This window comes from Diadema antillarum, unplaced genomic scaffold, assembly GCF_040938485.1.
Source record: "Diadema antillarum isolate AM-2024a unplaced genomic scaffold, OU_Dant_1.0 seq00000024_RagTag, whole genome shotgun sequence".
Taxonomy (NCBI): Eukaryota; Metazoa; Echinodermata; class Echinoidea; order Diadematoida; family Diadematidae; genus Diadema; species Diadema antillarum.
Window position 1 is genome coordinate 1508953 of NW_027271142.1, and position 13363 is coordinate 1522315.

Consider the following 13363-nt stretch of genomic DNA (forward strand, 5'->3'; position numbering starts at 1 on the left):
CGCCTGCATGTCGATCGAGCTCGTCCAAGGGCTGGGGCGTCTGTTAACCGGTCTGCTTTCACTGCTTCCTTAAACAGTTCGTCACCATTGCCGTCCACGTTAAGGCAACCTGACAGGACGCTTCAACATCTCTGATGACACGTACCAGTCGACTATTTGGAGTTCATTACACCCAGATTGGTGTAAACCAAAGTTCCGTTTTGTCGTGGCGTATAGTTTCTCAACTTGTTGTTCACCGTTTAACTTATTAACTCTTGGGCAGTCCAACCATGATCCTCGTCTCATTCACAGCGTTGATAGAGTTTAGTTGATTAATATGGAGGGGAGCATGATGTACAAGGAAAGGGGATCTCTTGACTCTATCTCAGATGTGGTCTCCAACTATTCATGGCCCTTCTCTATCTGCCGGTCTCTCTAATCACGCAGCTCCTCTGTTGTGTCCCCTCTCTTCTATCAAATTATCTAACTCTCCTCAAACATGGTCTTTTATAACAAATTTACTATTGACATCCTTTCCCTTAAAGTATTTCATTGGTTAAATCTTATTTTGGGGTGTGATCTTCACTGGAAATAAATTTCTTATTGGTCAGATCTTCCATTAGCTCCTCCCATTCGTTTCTGTGGAACTCCGTTTTCTTGGATTCATCTCAATTTCTGATTAACTCGCCCACTGTCTTTTAGTTTCTTTATTTCCTTGTTCTCTGTAACTACTGGTCAAGACTTTATTGTTTCTTGGATAACAAAATAATAAACCAAATGAAAGATAGTGTCCTTATGACGTCCAACGTGTTCGTCATCATTTTTCTGGGTTGTTGTCCCTGAATTTGTCTTTGGAATTCCTGTCTGACCTACTGCACTAAAGTACATCAAAATAAAGGAGAAGTTCTGGCAGGAGAACGACCTTCTAGCCCAGCGAGGGTCATTCATGTTTTAGGGATCAGAGGGCAAAAACACGTCATTCCCGTAAATTGGACAGGGGGCTTTGGGGATGGAGAGTGCGGAGAACTGACCACTAGCTGGAGAAAGTAGCCAATGTCAAACTCATAAATTCCTAGGACCAATAACTTTTCTTGGGAGAGGAGAATTGACAAAAAAAAAAAGGAAGTCTAGCTGGAAGCAAAATAAAGGGTTTCATAAACTCCAAGAAGGGGAAAAGACTGATTCATATTGACGTCACAGGGTGACTTGGAAAACAACTGTAATGCTTCTGTTTTCTTTAACTTTCTATCCTATTCTATTCTTTTCTTTATTAAATGTGCTAGTAGCCATATGGGCTACATCTATATATATATATATATATAGTGCGAGAAGAAGAGCATTCGTGGACGTAGCTATAGTGATCAACGTGCGTGTTTATTGCCGAGCTTTCGGTCTCGTTAGGACCTTCATCAGGGCTTATTAATGGCGGATATAAGGACTTGCGGTGGTGTCTGTGTGGGTTGAGGTCTGTGTGGGTTGAAGGAGCTACACTGGTGCTGCAAATGGTCGAGACCCCTTCTCGCACTCTCTCTCTCTCTCTCTCTCTATATATATATATATATATATATATATATATAGAGAGAGAGAGAGAGAGAGAGAGAGAGGGAGAGAGAGATCTTGGAACTTTCCACATGTTGGACTTCGAATGTTGTAATTATAAGAAAAAAGAGTGTCAAGTACGCCATGGATCCAACGAGAAGTTGTTTTTTTTTTGTTTTTTTTAGACCAAGTGTAAAAAAAATCTTCTCGTTGGATCCATGGCGTTCTTGAGACTCTTGTATTAATTGGGGCACATACTCCAAAAGATTAATGTTAAAACTTTAGAGAAGTCAGAATAAGTTCATCCGATTAGTGCTAATCGCTGATTTGGACAAATCAAAAGTTGCCTTAATGCTCCTCACTAAGTACTCAGTAGCAGACGGTTGAACAAAGAATCAAGTATCGGTACTGTGTTGCGATTTACAAAATCAGGAATAGGCTTGCACTGTCATAATATGTGGACTACATTGTTTCTAATCGCCATGTGCAATATAGCACCAGATACGCTGCGAATAATCCCTTTATATGAAAAAAAGAAAACAATATTTGATTATATAAAAAAAAGACTTTTATTCATACTTCGCATGCTCACTTTTTAACAAACTACTAGTAAATATTCAACATTCGCAGACTTTGAAAACTTTTATGTTAATTTTAATTCATGGTTTTAAAGATTGTAACTTTTATTTATCTCATATTGTGCTTCTTTTTGTCATAACACACACACTTTCAGTTTGACATTAGTAATGAGAAGAGTTTATGGTGGTGTTTTGTGTTTCGTATTCGGTATGTAATTTTGTTAAAACGTTGGTCATTGTATTTTTGCTTTAACACGCTTCTTTTTATTTATCACCTTAGAATTTCGAAGCTGGTTATTTGCAATATCTTACTCCAGTTGTGCTTTTATACAATGGTCTTCTGTATGCTTACAAGATTTTCCAGGTTTAATTTTGTTGTTGTTGTTGTTGTTGCTGCTGCTATGGTGTTCATTGTTATAATTTTTTTTCTATTATTGTGCAAGGCATTTTAACAACACAGGGATCTGTTCTAAAGTAGGTCCCTCGATCCTGAATCAGACTACTCAGAGAAAAATGAATGAATGACTGAATGAATGAATGAATGAATGAATGAATGAATGAATGAATGAATGAATGAATGAATGAAATTTATAGATTAATTAATCAATTGATTGATTCATAACTTAATAAATCAATAAGTGAATAAATAAATGAATAAATAAATAAATTCCAGACTTAAGGACTTTTGCATTTGACTGTTTTCTGGCCAAAAATTGTTATTTGATGATGTAGAGTGTAAAGAACGTGATAAAAGGTCTTTATAAGTAGGAATATGTTGTAGCTGTATTAATGTATAGACGTAATGTGTATGTGCTGCTTTAAACAGATTTAAAAACCTTTAAAGCATATGCCGAAAAAAAAATAATTGTTTAATGCGTGAAAACTATACGTTCGTGCAAAGACTACAGCCTAATAACTGTTTGTAAAGATCCCGACGGTCTTTGTTTGGTGTATCTGGTGTATAATTTTTGCATCTGCTCCGAGGGAATCTTTCCTGTGTGTATTCAGTCATGTTTACAGGATTTCTTGTTTTTCCGACCAGACAAAAGCCGTTAATTACAATTGCCACTTAATCAAGAACAGTTCATGCCCAGAAAACGATGAAGTTCAATGGGAGCACATGCAGTCTGGAATGACTATTAGCCCTCCCCTCCCGATATTTAAAAGCAGAGTAAAATCCTTGTTGTTAATCATCACCAGACCAGTTGAAAGTTTTCCTGAAGAGCAGGTAAATTCATACAAGCACAGCAGTGAAGAATTGGATCCAAATCGGACTAAAATTGGAAAAGTTATGACATTTACAGTATTCTCGAACAGTTGATATGAATATATATGCATATTAATATGTGTATACTGATGATGTCATCACCTCACACTTTGCCATCATAATCGCGATAATGTACAAACAACGAAACTTTAGCTCTTCTGTCATTCAAGTGTTGACATAATATTGTCATCCTTAGCTGAACAACTTTAGAATAATGATCAGTCAGAAATATTAGATTTTGAACTGGGGCCTAACCGAGTTACAACAACAACAGCGACAACAACAGCAACAACAACAGCAACAGCAACAAAAATAGGCATTTAAAATTGTGTATGACCTATATATGACAAGTTGTGAGGGGATGATATCATCCACTCACTCATTTGCATATTGACACTGACTGTTCGAGAAATAGTGTTAGCGGACAATAAAGCGGGGTTCCCACTATCACGATTGGCGCCACGATTGAAATCGTGGTCTTAATCGTGCAGCAAGCGTGATGGTCTTATCAGATCGTATCAGATCTTAAGGTCAATCGTGGCAATCGCGTTAATCGTAGGAAAATTTTGGACGGTTCAAAAATTTTCTACGATTAACACGATTAGTTTTTGATCGTGATCAGATCGTCTAGGATCGTATCCAAACGCAGCAAATCTCTTCTAATCGTGCTTCTTAATCGTGTTGATCGGGATCGACTTTTTCACTTCACTTCCGCTTATTATCATTATTATTGTTTGCCCATTTGCCCTTATTTTACTCATAAATTGATTTATTTTGTATTCTCATAGGTGGTAGCCTGCATCTTTAGATTATTATTTCCAAACGTTAAATTGTATGACGGTGTGGGGTTTAATTGTAATGTTTAAGGTACATTATCAAAATCAATTTTTTAAATGATTTCATAGAATGAAAATTGTATTACAGATTTTTAGATGTTTTCATACACTATGTTAATGATGTTTTCATTAATGAGTTGCTATTACCATTATACAGACACACAAAACAGGATATGGGATAAGTTTGTAACGAAAACAAAAAATGAGCAAAAATAAAATGGCAATTGTATGTCTGCACGTATTGACTGACGTCAGTACAAAGATGAGAATGATTTAATGAATCGTGCTTGAATGGGTACATATCAATGGCAAATGATTAATTTTTTAAAGTATATTACAGAGTTGTTTTTTTTTTGGGGGGGGGTGCAGTATCCTGCTGTTTTGTGTATTGTACATAGCATATAGTAATTAAGAGTTGTTGTTTCATCAGCCATCGTTTGACCCCTTTACATCTATTTTGACACTTTTCAATGTCTTTTTTTTTGTATGTTTGGTAGAGCATAATTTTAGAGGAAAATTTTTATTTTCAACTCTCATTATTACTGCAAATGTAAAAGTGACCATTGTCGTGGATGTGAGATCACTCGTATGATTATGACAATGAAGATCACTCTTATTATTTTTCACAGTTAGTTATTCAATAAGTGTAGCAATATAACCCCTGCGAAATAATTTTGCGTAAAACCACCTTTTTTGTTAAAAAGTGACATCATTTTGATTAGGGAGTCACTTTTCTGTTATGTGTGTGTGTCAGTTATGTTAAACATTGTGAAGTAAAACACTAAATCAAGCCGAATAAACCAAACTTTTAATAACCCATGAGATAACGACATTTTGAAATAAAAAGGCATATGATACATACACTTTGCGAATGTGAAATCGAACACATAAGCAATACTATCCATTCGGCCAACTTTCTTATATCGAGCGTATATAACACATAATACTATGTTACATAATATTCAAAATGATCCCATCCTCTTTCTTAGCTTCCATTTCATCATATGATTATTTTCTTCATGTATTGGAGAGAAAAAAAAGGTCATTTTGTCTTGCTGGTTTTTTTTTTTCTGGGGAAGAGGGGCAATCATCTGATCTTATGTATTTGGGTTCGTTATTTCATTTTTGTGAGGGGGGAGGGTGAGCATGTCGATTCAATAATCTATTAATTTCTTTACGTTTAACATTAGACGAGGGAATACTGAGGTTATGGCTGGCCTGGGTGCTGCTTTCTCTCTGATAACATAATCGTCATTAGCAATACTGCAAAGGTTACGTTGTCATCATCGTCAACCTGTCAAGCCTTGCCATCATCAGTGGTTGTGGATAAGATTAATAGGCCTAATCACTCTGCATAATTTAATGGAAACAATGAAATCCATCGTCAGCCGGACTATAATATTCCCATTCGGGTCCAATCGCGCCTTAAATGGGGGTCGCTTCTGATCCCGATCGTAAAAGATATCGTATCTTATCTCAGCAGCCCGTATTGGTTCGCGGTATTCGTAGTGGAACGTATCAGTACGTTGCTGCACGTACCAGATCGGGGATCCTGATCGTAATGGTCATGTTAGATCGGTACCAATCGTGAACTCAATCAGGACAATCCTGTCGGATCGTATTTGAACGGCAGACCAGATCGTGACTGATCGTATCGCTTGAAATAGACCAATCGTGACCATATCGCATTCAAGCGTACCAACACGTAAAGACTCGCATAACCTCGTATCCAAACGTGAAATTTCAGACGAGTTCAACAAATTTTCCACGATCAGTTACGAATGTCCAACCGTGGCGTTCGCGATGGATCGCACGATAGTGGGAACCCCGCTTTGAGCATAATTTCACATTTTCAGAATTTCCTAAATTCTTGATCAGATTTTGATCACATTTCCAGCATTGTACTCAGGTTTTTCTCTTTCTTCCCAGACTAACTTTGAAAATGTCCGTAATTGTCCTCTAATATGGAACGACAACGAAACCATTCCATCTGCTGCATGTTAATAAAAAAGAAGTCTTTTTATCATTGGGGGAGTTCAGATAAATTAAGATTCAGTGTATCATTTCTATATATTTCCTCAACCATGAATCAAAGAGGTGCTCTTAAGGGTATATAACACTTTTTACTTTTCATATCTTTTTCCTTCTATGCTGATTTTCATCAATATGGGGGGGGGGGGGAATACTATAGTTATCCTAAAAATTTTCCCTCTTTTTATACGGTAGAACCAGTAGAACATACTCTATTATAAGGGGAAATCCAGTCCAAATATAAGTTAGTCTGATGAATAAAAAAATAAATAAATCGGATGGAAAATAAGGAAGTTATGACATTTTGAAGTTGTCCTAATTTCTGCAAAACAATTCTTGTACAGTGGATATGAATATGCAAATGAGTTAGCCAATTATGTCACAACCTCGCAATTTTCCATTGATCGTGTACAAAAAAAAATGACGAAAATTCAATGTTTCTGTCATAGAAATCTGACACACGATGCTATCCCTGGTTGAATAACTTCAGAGAAGTGAGCAGTTAGATGATTATGTTACGATTTGAGCCTCGGCCATAATTGCGTTTGAATGAAAAACTGGAAATTTCAAAATTTTATGTACAAACTATAATTATGACAAGTTGCGAGGGGATGCCATGCTCACTTTGCTGATTGCATATACATATTGACCGTTCAAGAACCGTTTCCTGAAAAATTAATGAAACTTCAAAATGTCATAACCTCCTTATTTCTCACCCAATTTCGATCAAAATATTACCGTTGAACTTGTAATATTTTACTCTTTCTTTTCGGACTAACTTATATTTGGACCGGACTTCTCCTTGAAAGAATCGACTAGTACTTACAAGCGTTGTTTTTACTTGGTTCCGTCATATTTCAAACTCCTATTCTTTATAAACGGACAGCTTTGGTTCCGTGATTTATTCAAAATATAGTGCAACCTTGTGATATCCATTTGTTCACACATTATTGCACTTAATTTCGTACTTAGTTTCCCTATTTTGAATTGTATTTGATGATTTTGATATTTCTTTGTCCAGTAAATGTATCGTATTTTGTAAAATGTGAGAAATTAATTCAATTCATGCAAAGCGGTCGCGGAATGTTTATTTTTTTCTTGCTTATTTCTTGTTTTCTTTATCAATGAGTGGTTGGTAGGGAAGAGGCGAGGGTGTCAAAGGTGCAATAGTGCCCTTTGTTGGGTCCAGTGGGCAATATCCACCACCGTCAAACAGTTTAAGATTGTCATCCACTTGCAGTGTGAAAATCCCTATTTTGTTCATGAATGAATAACTACATTTAATGGGCTGTATTTTGACACTTACACACACGCACACACACACACACACACACACACACACACACACACACAAATCACACATATTAAGTTAAGAATCCTCCCGGAACTTGGAGCTTTGTATCTGTAAACTACTGGCAAAGTCTTTCATTATCCCATATCCCCATACACAAAACATGTTCGCTCTCTATCAATCTATCTGTCAATACTATTCCTAATATTTTATCATTACTCGCTACAGTGGTGCCAAGTACATAACTTTGCAATCTGAAGTTAATTTGTTTTACGTAATTTCGTTAAAAAATAATAACCGGGCATCGGTTATACCTCAATTCCACCGTGACACAATTCTGGGAAGTGTATCAACACAATACAAAATCTGATGCAAAGGATACAATTTTTCTTTTTCTTTTTTGAGATTGAGATAAAATTTCTGAGTTAGAGAAAAGTAGAGACTTGAGTGGTGGGGATCATTACCTCATCCAGCTTGAAATTTTGATATCAACAAATATCAACATTTTCTGAAAACGTGTTAAAGGGATGGTATAGTTCTGGTTGAGAGGGGGGATCAGGTTTAAAACTTTTTTCTTTTTTTTTTGGTGAGAACATGAGAAACCTCATATGAAACATGAAAGAGCATGTAATTCTTAGAGGGATTCAAAGTTTCTTCGATGAAAATTGGCTGTGAAATGGCGGAGATATCCAAACAGAGGCATCCTAAGAAAAGGCCTTAGTGGGACCCATCTTTTATTAGGATAGCTTTCTTTTGCTCTGTTTTTGGATGTCTCAACCATTTCAAAACAGATTTTCATCGAATAAACTTTGAATTCCTCTTAAAAGTGTGTGTTCTATAATACTTTATGTGTGGTTTCTTAGTATCTTGCAAAAAGTTAAAAGCTCAATCCTCATCTCAACCCATACTATACCATCCCTTTAAAACTTTGAAATTAAAGGTTAGAGTTGATAATCACACAAGATACACACAAACATGCCCACACAACAGACAGACAGACATACATAAGAAACATTCAAACAATATCTCTCATTCCAGACTTACTTCATTGTTTCCAAGAAAACGTTGATCAAAGATATTTCAACAATTTCTCCATACACGTTAAAAACATATCATTCATTTATTAATCTTTTTTAAAATGAAGCTCATTTGATATGGACAGATCTTTGCGATCATAATTATATTACAAGACAATAAATTAGTACTAAAAGAGCTACACCACACTGTGACCTTAACCTCGAAACTAGCTAGTCTCCTCCACCCAGACTTTTCTGATGGACTGATGTCAGTAAGGAATTGGCTTTCAAGCTTCTCTACCATTGTCATTTCTTCCCGATGCCGACGACTGAATCTTGTCATGTAACTACAAACAGAACCATTAAAAAAAAAGGTAATGCTCTTCTTTTCTTTTGGCTCATTTTTCTCCCCAGCAATCCATCAGAAATGTTAGGTCAAGGTCATCAAGTCTCTTGGCCCAATATGAACAAAACATTATATAACAGCAAACATTTCCAGTTTCTTTTTTGAATGAAAAATACACCTCTTTAACGACTACACAGATTGTACACAAAATACTGAAAGTAATATAGAAACCTGTATAATCATATCACAAAAAAACAAAAAAAGATAGGAAAACAAAAGCACAATCAAGGTGGCAACATACCAAATACTAAAATGTAAAAATGTGAAATTATCAGCTTCATAAGAAGTATGCCTGAGTGGCAGAGAACACGAGTTCATTTTGCCCAACATGATGAGTAGAAAGAGTGCGCGGCCTTCAAACTTCCAGTCACTGTAGTATATGCGCCTTTTGTGGTGTACAATTGTTCTCTTTATTTGTGAATTCGAAATATCAAAAAATTAAAAGCAAGGGCTTATGTTGTCTATACAGTTTTAAAAAGGTACCAATAGCTTCTTTAATAGAAAAAAAGAAGATATACCAACAAATACCAAGGTACCTAGATTAAAACTTCTGCAATAATTCTCTTAGTGTCAGATCAATGAATTAAAATCAACCTATACGGACAAGGAAAAGGCAGCCCTTGCTCATTTCAACATTTAATATCTTGAAATATTTTAAAACAGGTAAGTTTACAGTCAAACCAGAGTACTTCACAGAAATTATTAACTGTGCAGACTCTTTATGGTGAACTCCAGATGTTCTTATGACTGTATACACAAATGCCTGAAGAATGATCTAGCATGAAAACTGGTATCAGCAGGCAGAGCCATGTCACGTCCAATTAAAGATGCTATTGACATAAAGATAACAATCTTGACTTCAGTGCAGTTTTCCATCTTTTCAGGAGTTGAGGAATTTATCATGGTTAGATGCAAAGTCCATAAAGTGAAATGGTAACGCTGGAATGCATGCACTGTCAAGCTTGTATTACGTACACAAAATGAGCAAGAAAGAAAAAAAAAACATGATGTAAACATGAAAGAGATTTGTGTATACAGTCATAAACATACAGGAAGGCAGCTCTGGATTTGAATAGCTCGAAAATTTACTTACATATATATGTCTCCTGGCATGGAAGTTTCCCGTCATCATTATCTGCTCTAGAAAAAGTGGCAATCACAGTCATACTACCAGTTTGGTACATCTCTACATTATCATTGAATGAATACTCTTGCACCATTAGGTTTGTTTCATCTTCATTTCTTTGTGTTTGCACAGCGCAGTTTTTTTTTTCTTTTGAACTTATTTTTCAAAGAGCTTCTAATCACAGAAAAAAAGTTTTAACTCTATAGAAAACACATGATTGAAATTATAAATTAGTATCAAACTCAGCAGAAGTTTCATCCTTTCATGATGCTGCTTGCAGAAAATTGTTTACATAAAATATTCTTCCAAATTTTCACATAGATCTGTGAAATACCAATTTTGTGGCAATTTTTTCAAATGTGATTGTAGAAATACTATTTCAATATTTCATTTTGCCAAACTCACCAAAAAAAAAATCATCACTAACAAAAAAAAAAATACTACCCACAAGTGACTGAAAAATATAATGACTGATATATGAAAGAGTTAATGCATTGTGTAGTATTTCAAATTATTACCCACTTTTGGGTAAATCACATTTAAGAATGGGTACATTGTGATGCGCACAATCAAAATGGGGTTTCTGTAGAGCTATGATCAATGCGAAACTTTCACATCTAAGATTTCCTACATCTACAACTTTCACAAAATCTTCATTAATTTTGACACGCCACCTGACGAACCTTCATAAAACATCCTGAGAATTATGTCTTTAAAAAAATGTCACAAAAGTAGACTGCTCGCATCAAACAACTTCTGCTTCCTCTAAGAGGCATATTTAGCAAAGCCCACAAAAGTCCCTCTTCTCTTAGTTAACCAATACTCTAAAAGCTGTGATTTTCATCAACAGATTTTTTTTTTTTTTTTTTTTTTTTTTTTTTTTTTGCAATGAGGAGGTCAGTCATTTTTGTGAGATGTTGTTTGCCCAATTTGACACGGAGGCTATCTTGAGCAAACTAATGCCTGTCCCTTTGCGATATTTTTTAATGTTGTTAAATTTGCGGCCCATCAGTGATTTGTGAAATTTGCTGAAATCAAACCTTCACAAAAAATTACAGCTTTTACAGTATCCAGAACTGTTCAAAGGTTGACAAACTCCATGCCCATAATTTAAAAAAAAAAAAAAAAATACACTTGCCTGCTTCTTCCACATAAACACAAAATAGGCAACATGAAGAGGTTGTTGCAGGTCAAAATAATCATGTTAGATAATTCATGGATCACACAAGATTCTACAAACAAAACTCTGTAGGCCTATCAAACTTTGTGGTATCCTGACACAGACATGAGGCTCTTCAACAAATAAACAGACATAAAGAAATGAACAAATGCTTAATAAAGGTACAAGGTTTTCACTGTTGTTAAAAACTTATTCTGAAATTCATCTGTCTATGAGTTGAGAAAATGTCTTGGCCCATTCACAATACTTGACCATTTCATTTCCCACAAATATGCTGACATGTCTATTTTAAAATGTCAGGCCGAATCCTTAGTCGAGCATTGGCTACTGGTCCAAACCTGGAACTTTCCATGCAAGGGAGCAAACGTGTCTTTGAATTTTTTTATAAATACGTACCCTGCTTACCACACATGCAGCTCAATATCGTTGGGCATTACAGTTTCTAATGACTGAATGCCCACAGCACCATTCTTGAAAACATACTTTGCACATATTTTATGTTTCCGTCATCTTTAAAAGACAAGTTAGGAAAGAAGTGAAACAACATGTTCAAAACCATGCAGGTGGTCTCAAACATGGTAGAGGTAATTGCATAATAACTGTTGATTTGCATGATCTATACTGTTATCTCATCAACCACTGACCCCTGTTGACTGTCGAAGATGATCTCTGAAAATCCAAGAACTGTCTTCTGTCTTGGAATTCTTTCATAATACCAACTATTATCCACTTCATACTCACGCAATCACTAGATGTGCCCTTAATGCAAATGGTCCTTTATTCATATTTTTGAATAAATTCACTGATCTTGACCACTGACCAAGTATTGACCTATAATCCTCTTTGCACAAGGGATATATTTCCCAAGTTGCAGTTATACGCATTATAAACATCATCAAACTTTCCTGAAGGAATCAATACACAGAAGCTGGCATTTTGATCTAATTTTGACGTCTTTGACCTTTGCTCTTTCATCCTCCCATTACTTGAGCAATTGCTTGCTTACTCATTATCTTCTCACAAAATTACCAATTACCACTTTTGATAAATTTTGCTGCATGTTTTAAGCTTATGCTATACACTTTGCTTAACTGCAGATGAGAAATGATTAGAAACCAATATGATAACTGCAGTTTGCTGAAAGAGAACATACTCATTTGAATCTAGTGGTCTTCAGGGCAATCAACGTACTTGCAATGTTTAGGTCACAGGGCTGGAATCTATTTTTCATTCTCAATCACTTGGGAGTATTTCATCATAATGGACACGGATGTGCCAGTATACACGACGCACTCCATGACAAGTCAGTTCATCCATCCCTGTTTACACTGCTGCCAAAAAAAAAAAACATTGCATTCTGCTCATTCCAGTTTTTTGTTTGAAGTTGCTGGGCAACTACTTGTATCTGAGCGTAAAAACTGGAATCTAAACAAAAAAAAACACCCTCCTCAGAAATGAAATTCTTTGAAACTTGGCAGCTTTATTCTGATTTTTCTGGCAGTGCAAATGCTCTCTACCTGGCTCGCCATTTTTCCACTATTTTTTGGGGTCATGTCACATCCATCCCGAACGGCGAGGCGATCTCCTGCCTGCTTATCTACACCCCTGATCTCAATGTAAGAGTAACACATGTCAGTTGTCATCTGCACTACCTACCAGAAACCCCCTATGTTCCTGTCTCTTCTCGCACATAAACATTTCCTAAAAAAAAAAAACAACGGAAAGTTTCTGTTTTTTCTGGCAGTGTAAGTGGTAACATAGCAGCCTGGTAAATGGAAATAAACAGCCATATGGATGGACGGATGGACGGGCAACCCGCAAAACCTGGATTCAACCCTTCAGGCGGAGGCATAAAATCTTTGCTTTCTCCTTTCAAATCCTGAGCTCTGTTGATGATTTGAGCTTTATTGAGCAGTCATTGAGAGTTGGATATGATCCCTGCATCCTCAAACACACATTGCTTGTTAAGTTCATTTTGTGTTTTGTTTTCTATGAACATAAGACACACACATAAGCATGTAATACACACACTAACATAAAAATATATAAGCACTGTAATCATGACTGATCCCCACTTTACATGTACTGTCTAAATACATTTCACAAGATATTAA